Source organism: Xenopus laevis, chromosome 5S (assembly GCF_017654675.1).
Source record: "Xenopus laevis strain J_2021 chromosome 5S, Xenopus_laevis_v10.1, whole genome shotgun sequence".
Classification (NCBI taxonomy): Eukaryota; Metazoa; Chordata; class Amphibia; order Anura; family Pipidae; genus Xenopus; species Xenopus laevis.
In genome coordinates this window covers 137,706,888-137,717,667 of record NC_054380.1, presented here as the reverse complement: position 1 = coordinate 137,717,667, position 10,780 = coordinate 137,706,888, and positions in this window count along the sequence as shown.

Below are 10,780 nucleotides of genomic sequence, written 5' to 3'. Positions count from 1 at the left end.
CCTATTTACATACATCGCTGTCTGTCATCCTGGCTGGCGATTTCAACCAAGTCCTTAGACCAGAAGATCGGTCAGGAAGATCAGGTAGATCAGAAAGCTTTTTCTTTAAACAACTCATCCAACAAGCCAGATTGGTTGATGTTGCCACGTGGGGAGGCCAGAGAGCGATTCATACTTACAGGTGTGGGGCTAGGAGTAGCCGTCTGGATATGGCTTTTGTCCAGATCGGTGAGGAGTTTGCTGATGTTAAGGAAATCGGGGTTGAGTACTCAGACCATATGACCTTTTCCTTTACATTGGGCACTTTGTCTACTCCAGAGAAGGGCAAGGGTCTGTGGCGGCTCAGTACAGATTCCCTGGAGGGTGAGGCAGTACAACAGTCTTTTGAGGCTCTTCTTCAGCACCAGTTTGGGAGAGTTGATTTTTATGGCTCTGTGTCATTGTGGTGGGAGAGTGTTAAGCACTCATTCCGGGCTTTCTTCCGAAATCTATCTGTACGAAGGGAGGGCAATAAGTATAAGAAGTATCTGACTCTTATAAAGAAGTTGGAGTCCTCTATTTCGGATGGGGTGGAGGGGTCAAAAATTGCCCAGCTGAAGGCCCAGATCAGAGAATGTCAGTACAGCCGGTACAAATCTCTTGTGCAGGAAAGGGATTATGGGAGTTTTCACTCGCCGGACCCCTTTTTAAACTGCAAAGAGAATGTTGGGCGAAAACTTGTCACCGGTCGATCGATCCCAAGAGTGAGTTACAAACATCAAGGGAGGGCATCCTTGGGATTGTGAGAGACTTTTACACTTCTCTGTTCTGGGCTAAGGCTTTGGATAAGGGGAGGACTTCATCCTTCCTGGAGGCAACCCCAGGGCCTGATGTAACAAATTTGGACTTTGAGCCTTTGACAGCTGAGATCACAGAGGACGAGGTCAAAGCTGCCATCGACTGCCTCGCCAAAAAGAAGGCTCCAGGACCAGACGGCCTTACAGCCGAATTTTATAAGAAATTTAAAGATCAGCTGGCTCCGGTTCTTGTAGAGGTCTTTAGAGACTGCCTGGAAGGGGGTATCTTGCCCCCCTCTATGAGAGAATCCTCCTTGATCTTGCTGTCAAAGGGTAAGGATCCAAAGCGGGTTGAGAACTGGAGGCCAATTTCCCTTCTCAACACTGATAGGAAGCTTCTCGCACGGATATTTTTTACTAGATTGAGTTCATTTTCAGGCACTTTATTATCTCCTGTCCAGTTCTGCATGGTGAAAGGGAGGAGCATATTTGGGGTGATCCTTACTATTAGGGAAGCCTTCTGCACTGAAATCCATTTCTCAAAAGAGCAAACTGATTTTTTTATATTCAATTTTAAAATCTGACATGGGGCTAGACATTTTGTCAATTTCCCAGCTGCCCCTGGTCATGTGACTTGTGCCTGCACTTTAGGAGAGAAATGCTTTCTGGCAGGCTGCTGTTTTTCCTTCTCAATGTAACTGAATGTGTCTCAGTGAGACATGGGATTTTACTATTGAGTGTTGTTCTTAGATCTACCAGGCAGCTGTTATCTTGTGTTAGGGAGCTGCTATCTGGTTACCTTCCTATTGTTCTGTTGTTAGGCTGCTGGGGGGGAGGGAGGGGGGTGATATCACTCCAACTTGCAGTACAGCAGTAAAGAGTGATTGAAGTTTATCAGAGCACAAGTCACATGACTGAGGGCAGCTGGGAAACTGACAATATGTCTAGCCCCATGTCAGATTTCAAAATTGAATATAAACAAAATTTGTTTGCTCTTTTGAGAAATGGATTTCAGTGCAAAATACAAATGATGTCCTCCGCACTGCCTTTTCAGTCTTTTTAGGAATGCATCAATCCTCGCTTGGGTAAACCGCTATCCCAACAAGTGACAAAAATTAAAGAATGAGGAGAGCACTGTTCAATAGCAAAAACGCTGTGGTTGTGTTTATTAAAATGGATTTCAGTGCATAATTCAGCTGGAGCAGCTCTATTAACTGATTCATTTTGATTCATTTTGAAAAAAAATGTTTTTTCCCATGACAGTATCCCCTGCTGTATGCTTTTGTGATCAATCCTTTTTTAAGGCGTTTGCAGGCGAGTGGAATTGAGGGTCTCTCTGTTCCCAGCCCCTCAGGTCGGTAGCCTATGCGGATGATGTCACGGTAGCAGTCTCTTGTCCTGAAGATGCGAGAGTGTTGTCGGAGACAGTCAGAAGTTACTCAGAGGCCTCTGGGTTTCTGGTCAACATGGATAAGTCTCAAGCTTTTTGGTCATTAGACGAGGAGCCGGCTTTTCCGCTCCAAGAATTTTCAACAGCCCCAACTCAGATTAGAATCTTAGGGATCATATTTGGGAAGGGAGATGATGGTCGGCAAAACTGGGAGGAAAAGTTGGATGCCGGAAATGCAAATGTACAGCGATGGAAGGGATGGAAGCTGTCCTACAGAGAAAGGGTGAAGCTCGTGAAGACTTACCTGGTCCCTATTTTTTTGTTCGTTTCCTACGTGTATCCGCTGCCAGAAGCTCTCTATGCTCGGATCCACAGTCTGTTCTTCCAGTTAATCTGGGGGAACAGGCTGAATCCAGTAAAAAGGGGCATTACTTACCTGCAGAGGAAAGAGGGAGGGTTGGGCATGTTGTGTCCAGTGGCTTTCTTTGGATCCATCTTCCTGAAGTTCAACTTTGGGATCCTGGGCCAAAGAACTGATTCCCTGTGGGAGAGTTGCATCAGGAATTGGGTATTGCCTCTGGTGGGAGATTGGGTGCTCGGCGGTAGTGTGAAGAAAGTCCGGGTGCGCGGTTGTCATCTCCCTCAACATCTTGAATTGGGGCTGAAACTTTTGAGGAAGTGGGATGTCGGAATTGGGGAACTGGGTTCTGCCCCGAGAAAGCAGATCTATTGCAGAATCCTGGGAACCTATTTCGCTGTCCCCTTGGCCTTGAGAGACTGTGTGGGGGATATTCTTTCTCAGAGCCTCCAGTGGCTCAATGACAGAAGGCTGCCCCCCAAATACTTTGATCGTAACTGGCTGGCTCTTCAGGGAAAGCTTTTTGTTCGGGGCAATGTGAGTTATTTAAACATTGCTGAAAGGCAGTGCCCGTGGGGCTGTTCCACTGACGAGACCCTGGAACATTTTCTAGTTGATTGTCCTGTAACAAAAACTGTGCGGTGTCAGTTGGCAGAGGATCTGAAGGTGCCCCACATTAGACAACTTTCTTTTGCTGACACGGCCTATGGCATTTTGTCTACCCAGCACCCACTTGACAGAGGAACGATGTACCTGATAATATCAGTGATGAGGTCCCATCTGTGGCAATGCCGCTGTAGGAAATCCTTTGGCCAAGAAGATGTTATTGACCAGATAGTAACGTCAGTGTTGTCTGATTTGGGTTTCCTGAAGGAGCGTGAGATCAAACTCTGCACCTCAAATGCCTCAAAATGGAGGAATATTAATCTTTAAATGCCCTTGTCTTTCCCTTTGCTTTTGCCTTGAATATTGTAGGTTGGTCCAAGCACCTCAGTTATTATTGCAAACAAGTTCTTTGTCTTTGCTACTTTGGTATGTGTGCAGAACTATGGGCATGTATGCTTTATCTCATTTACCGTCAAGAAAACGGACTCATATTGGCTAATATGGTAAATATTGTTATGTATTGTTTTGTTTGATTTGAAAGATTTTATATTTTGTTAAGTTTTTACTAATAAAAAAATTCCTATCTGATCCCCATTGTAAGCAGCAGTCCTGCCCTGCTTTATGGCTGAACATTCTGTCACCACTATACCTTGAATAGGGTTATTGAGCTGAACCCACCCTCGCTCAGTCAATATAAAACTACAGATGTAGTTGTGTTGCCCCCTGTAACACTATCCTCATATAGACCCAGCCTGCGCCCCTGTGTAATTAACCCCGTTCTTTCTCCTGTTGTCCTGTTGAAAGCAGTCAGATTCCTCATGAAGCAACATTTGCTTTTATCACTTTAACCATATTATTTGCATTTTTGGAAGAGTTGTTACGTGATTGATTATTGTACTTCAGACCTGTGCCAGTGAACCAATCAAAGTGTCACAGTCTCTCCTGGGCAGCTCGGCCATTTACACGTGATGGGTCTGACTGTGCAATAGGCAATTAAATACAGGCCAGTCCTGGCCACACTCCACTGAGCCCAGAATTCAGTCACTATAAGGTAATACACAGCCGGGATCATGGGCGCTGTCGGACATCTAGAGGAGACCCCACTGAATTTTAGGCAAAGAGAAATGGCAGCCAGTCCTTATTGTGCAAATATTAAGGCCGGATCCTTGATAGGAAACAAACTGCTACAAACAGGGGACAGTTACATGTTTCTATTGACTGTGACGCCTTTCCCTGTGGATTGAATGTACATAAATCCTATAAATACAATGTTTTTCAATGAAAATGTCCCTGTTCCTTTGTATAGAGCTTTGGTGCCATCTGCTGGTGGTAGAAATGATTTGTCTTTGACTTTGTAGGATACAGACTAGAGAATATTAAGGGGAAGATACCCATAAGCTAATGCTGCTTTAGAACTGTGGCCCCAGGGGGGTCCATTGGCAAACTTGGTTCCTATGTTTGGGGAGATCAGTAGTGTGATCATTCAATAGGCTCATTCTAAAGGTGGCCATACACTTCTTATCTGACTTCACTAATAAGCTGCTTTCGTTTTAGCCCCCTGAACCCCCAAAACTACATTGGTTCTTGCTCCTCCCCTAATTTACTTCAAGGGATCCTGTCATCGGAAAATATGTTTTTTTTTCAAAACGCATCAGTTAATAGTGCTACTCCAGCAGAATTCTGCACTGAAATCCATTTCTCAAAAGAGCAAACAGATTTTTTTATATTCAATTTTGAAATCTGTAAAGTAAAGAGTAAAGAGTGATTGAAGTTTATCAGAGCACAAGTCACATGACTTGGGGCAGCTGGGAAATTGACAATATGTCTAGCCCCATGTCAGATTTCAAAATGGAATATAAAAAAATCTGTTTGCTCTTTTGAGAAATGGATTTCAGTGCAGAATTCTGCTGGAGCAGCACTATTAACTGATGTGTTTTGAAAAAATATTTTTTTCCCATGACAGTATCCCTTTAATTTCTGGCTCCACTGCTAAGACACTTCTATTCACCCCAAATCGACTTGTTCCAGCTTTATCCCAAATGTACTTTCATTCTAGATCAACCCAAAAGCTATAGCTGTTCTAGCTCCCTACTTAAGCTACTTTTATTCCAGCTCCACCTCGAGACAATTCTGTTCTAGTTCTATTTGAGGTCCACCCCAAAGTTACTTTGGTTTTACATCTTACCCTAAACTCATTCCTTTCTTGTCTCACCTAAATGTCTTCTATTTGAGTCTGTAAAATATATTGTAAGTTAACCATAGATTCTCAGAGTCATCTCTCCTTCCTTCTGGAATGTTCCAAGTTTATTGGGTTGTTCATGTTGCTCCCCTACATATAAAGCTTTATACACCAAACAAAGTGCAAGTAGTGGGCACAAAGTACCTCAGTTATAGGTGGAGTGCTGTATTGAGAGGTGTTGGGTTGTGGGTGACACAGGGGAGGAATCTTCAAGGATTCTGATTTGAGTAAAGGGATTTAATTAGCAACTGGTTATGGTTGGATGAGATACTTTTCAGATCCTGACTGAGGTTCTGGAGCTCAATGATACCCAATGCTGTAACCATGAAGTGCTCCTGCTTGTCCAAACTATATACTAACAGGCACCTCAGGGGTGGAGAGACTGCACTAAGTGTTATAGAACTCGCAGCCTGAGGATTTATTCCTTTCAGGAGACTCTGTATCATAATGAGAAGCCACTTAACAAAGAAGAGGAATCTCAGTACTTGTGGCTTCTCTTCCCCTTCAGCATTTAGGGATTCTGTGACCTGTAAGCTGACTCTCTAATGATCTGTATTTGCTCACCAGCTGTGACCAAATGCCAGTGCTTCATGAAAAGTGGCCCCAGGCCCCCCAGTCTGACACTGGCCAGGGCCTATTTTTGAGTCTGGACCTGTGCCCACTACATATAATGTAAGTCCATGTATTGTTGACTGATCTGGGAGAAATATACAGCTGTGTATGTAGGAAACTCAGCAGTGCACCTTCATGTTATCTTCTGACTAGTGAAGTGCAGGTTGACTAAAAGTCGACCCCCATCAGACCCTAACCCACCCATTTATTAACCCCACCCGACCCTAACCCAGCGAGCCTCCATATTTATAGATCTGCCCTTCTCTGACATCATGGAAGGAGATGGGCACACTGGGGCAAGTTTTACAATGAAGGGCATAGTAAGGTCAGGGATGGGTTGGGTGAGTGGAAAAGTGGGTCCATGGGCAATGAGAGTGTGGAAGTTGGCGCAAACCTGCCAGACCCATGGGTCCAATGAGTTTGGGTCCAGCTCACGCATAACTACTCCTGACCATACAGGCCACACCTATTGATGTAGTAGGAATAACACTTTATTATACGACAGGGATAGTAAGTGAGTTGGCATTAGTAAGTCATGCCTATACATGTGTAGTTTCTATATTACACCTAGGAGTTACCAAAACTTAAAGGAGAACTAAAGCCTAACTAAAGAAGTAGCTAGACATGTTGTACATGATGTTTTGTGCTTCTGTACCAGCCCAAGGCAATCACAGCCCTTTAGCAGTAAAGATCTGTGTCTCCAAAGATGCCCCAGTAGCTCCCCATCTTCTTTTCTGCTGATTCACATGCTCTGTGCTGCTGTCACTTACTGAGCTTAGGGACCCACTCACAATATACAGTACACATAGAATAGAAATGTCACAATATAAGGCTGATTAGTAATTAATACACATAATTACTACATGGCAGCACAGAAACCAGTGCAATTAGCATCAGAATTGAATAATCAGCAAACCTGTAGCATCAGCTTATATTACAGCCAGGGAAGCTCATTTTCTGCTGGATAATTAGTGACGAGCCCTAAGCTTAGCTTCTCAACAGCCAATCAGAGCCCACTGAGCATGTGAGTGTCACAGACACTTTCCAAGATGGTGACCCCCTGTGACAAGTTTGAAGTCCTGGATCATTGCTGCTATTGACAAGCTCAAACTTTAGCCTCGTGCAATAAGTTCACTATATAAAATAGGACATTTTTAACCACATTCATTTTTAGGTTTTAATTCTCCTTAATAGGATAATTGCACCCAAAAACAGTTTTTTGCCTAATGAAAGGAAATATCATTTTAAGAAACTTCCCAATATATTCATTCATTATACACTTGATCTGGTTTTATAGTAATTTAAATATCATTGATACTGAGAGCTGCGTCTGTCTGGCCATTTGTCTTCCCTTCCCTGCTGGCTCTGCTCTTTGAAACAATGTAACAGACCTTTGCTAGAGTTTTGCAACATCGTTTCAATAGACGGAACCAGGAGTAGAGAAATGGCCGTACAGTCGCTGCTTTCAGAAGCAATTATATTGACACATAACTTTATAATCAATCAAAATCTGGAATGAATGTATATTGGGAAGTTGCTTAGAATGACATTTTCTGTCGTTAGGCTGCATTTTATTATTGGCTTTACTTGCCCTTTAACTCTCTCCATGGACAGACAAACCTTATCCTGGCAAGCGTTTCTTTGTGCCTCCTGCGGAAATGGAAGTCTGTTTACAGGTGATATATATTGTTCCTACACAAATAATAAAGTCATTTTCCCCATGTCAGCAGGGATTTATACACCCCCCCCCCCCACATAAACAACACTTCCTGTGCCAACCATTCAGCAGCTGCGTGGGAGACAGACACCACTTTTTGGGGGGCTCAGTTTTCCTTTAAATCTATTGTGCGCCGTTGCCTGTTCCAGAGTTTGGCACAAAGAAAGTTGCAGTTCATGTGTCAGTAATAGGAAACAGCATCGGGTAAACAATAGGGACTAGATTGGGCCCTTCGGGTTACTGAGTGCATCAAAGGGCAAGTTATACAGACAATTATGAGTTTTTTCCCCCCCTAAAACAATCGAAGTCTCATATGACTTCCCTTGCTGAGTGAAACCAGGGGACTCCCATGTCTTGTTACACAAGTGTCACTCACTATTGCCAAGCAGGGGTCCTACTTGTTTTATGGTTAATGTGCTACATTATAATGTCCCATGAGGTCTGGAGATGTGAGAGAGAAGAAGAGCCAGTGATGACAGCAGTAGGGGCAGCAGGTACTTGGGGAATGGGGTCTTGGTCACTAATGATGTTCTGTAGCTTTTCTGGAGTGAACTACCATTCCCAGCATCCTTAGAGCAGCAGAGGATCCCGGGAGTCCTGGGAGTCTTGCTTATATTACACGCGTTGCAGTTGTCCTTGGATGCACCAAAGCAGCTTTTCCCTTTTGTTTCCCATGGGTGGACCCAGGACTTGGGTCCACCCATGGGTGCCTGATGAAGGGAGGTTTATCCCCCCGAAACGTTGATCACGAGGTGATATAATAAAGAGGGGTGTCCCCCCAACTGCTGATCATAGCGTGTGTGCGGATCCGTTTCTTGTTTGCTGTTGCTAAGGGACCTGGCCGGGGTCAACGGAGAAACCAGCACCACCAACGCAGTGAGAGGAAAGGCGAGTGTGCGGTAGGAACATATAATATAGGACCCGGGACTTGACAGGGGAAGAAGAGAATGAATGAGCCATTTAAAGGGATGTTGCCGGCCCTACACTTCACAGGGCCACTTGTCATATCTAGAGAAATCTAATATTAGAGAGTCTGTGATTTTCCTTCTTCCCTCGACAGTCTCCCATTACATAAACGCTCTCCCGTTTCCTCGGCCCCCCAATGTGGCCCCAGTTTCCTCCTGGTGTGGGAACCTCTCGGCTCCAGCCAACATCTGCCCATCAGTCGGGCCTTTCTCAGAGCTGTCTCAGGCCAGGAGATTCTCTAGTAATTCCCCCCGGCTCGTGCACAAACAATGCCTGGGGGGGTCTCGCCGGTGCTTTCTTTGTGATCCCTCCGGACACGATTTCTGTTGCTTCCTCCATTCACAGGGACCTGTTAGTGTTTATTCTACACATGTGCCCGGGATGGGGGGGACGCATTGTTTTCTCTGCTAGGAGGGGGGAGAAAAATGAATTGGTTCCGTAGGAAATGCTCCATTCATGTTGTTATTGAAGCCAAGGCCTCGGGGGGGGGGGGGCTGTTTCTATGAGATGTTTATGTCCTGTATAACCCTGTCACTGCCGGTTAGGCCAGGAGAGGGGCCTCTTGGGTAGTCAGGTGCATGTCTGTCCAACTAGGCCTAAGTCACCTGTTTCTCACTGCATTTCTCACTGCATTTCTCACTGCATTTCTCACTGCATTTCTCACTGCATGGACCAGAATGCTCACTCGAGCCTTTCATTGCTCCGTGTGCATCCCATGTGTTCTGTGCCCCTGAATATAATTAATATTAACACAAGGACAGGGTCACAAAGTTCAACCCATCGTCATACAAAGTGTCCTGTCTACCTGCCGCTGGTCCTCCTGTTATAAGTGGAAAGGGCCCCCTGGCTGGGACCCACATAAAACGCAGGTCACTACACAGAAACATTCCACATGGCATAGGCCTAATGGTGACTACAATTGCACCCCTCCATATCTGCATCCAGTAGAACTGTCAACCTTGTGGGACCTTTATCAACCTGTGACCCCATTAGTACCCATGTCCTTATAGTTCCACCCCCTACTTACAGGGTCTATCATTTCTGATGCCCTGCAGACAGGCCCGGACTGGAAATCTTTGGGTTCTGGCAAATGCCAGAGGGGCTGCTATAAGGGGCCATAGAAAGTCAATATTTAGTGGGCTGGTGGGGGCTGTTTGGGCCTCTATGTAACTGAAATGCCAGGGCCTATTTTAATTCTCAGTCCAGACCTGCCTGCAGGATCTGGGGATAAGTATTTGGGACTGAAAATGTCTGCCTTTTTCAAATTACTCAGGTCTCAGTCCATCTTCCAGTTGGAAATGTCACCCGCCCCATCCCCTCCAATCTCAGTGGACAAACCCCTGGCCCACAAGGATTTCTCTTGGTATCCTGATGAGTTAGTTGGACCCTAGAACTGTAGAAGTGACATGGTACCAACCCAGTCAGACTAAGGAAAACTTGCACTGAGACTAGAGCTGGATTTGCCAAAATGCCAACAACATTGACATATGCCTGAATCACATACAAGTTGCAGATCCAGATACTTAGTGGAATCTGCCAATGGTGGTGGGAAATCGGAGGGGAAAAACAATGCATTGTGGATAAAAAAATATATATAGTGTTTTGAACATGGTGCTTCTTTGGCAAATAAGCCCTTAAATATCAGAAATCTTAACAAGTCAGCCTGAGGAGAAGGTAAAGATAATTGTACAACTGCCAAATCCATAGCCAGCCTATCTGCCATCTCCTATACGCTCATAGCTGTCAGTTACAACTAGGGGAGAAGCAAAGAAGTATAATAAGTTAAATGCCCAGAACAGTGAGAGACTGGTCCAAGAATGGGGAGGCCTCCTGGCAGTTACTATCAATTACCACTAGTGGAAGGACTGAGAGGTATAACTCTGGGCATGGGAATACACCCTGCTGCTTCCAGCAAACTGCCAGTAGGGGGTGAATTAAAGGGTTCCAGGCTGAACAGACAGTAAGAGAGAAGAATAAGAATTTACCAGGCTCTTCCATTTCCAGAAACCTAAAAAGAAGAAGGAAGAACCAAAAGGAATAAGTCAGATTGACTATCCAGGGGGTGACTTTGAGGGGGGGGGGGCAAAGGGAATTGTGAGACAATGAGGAAGGGGGC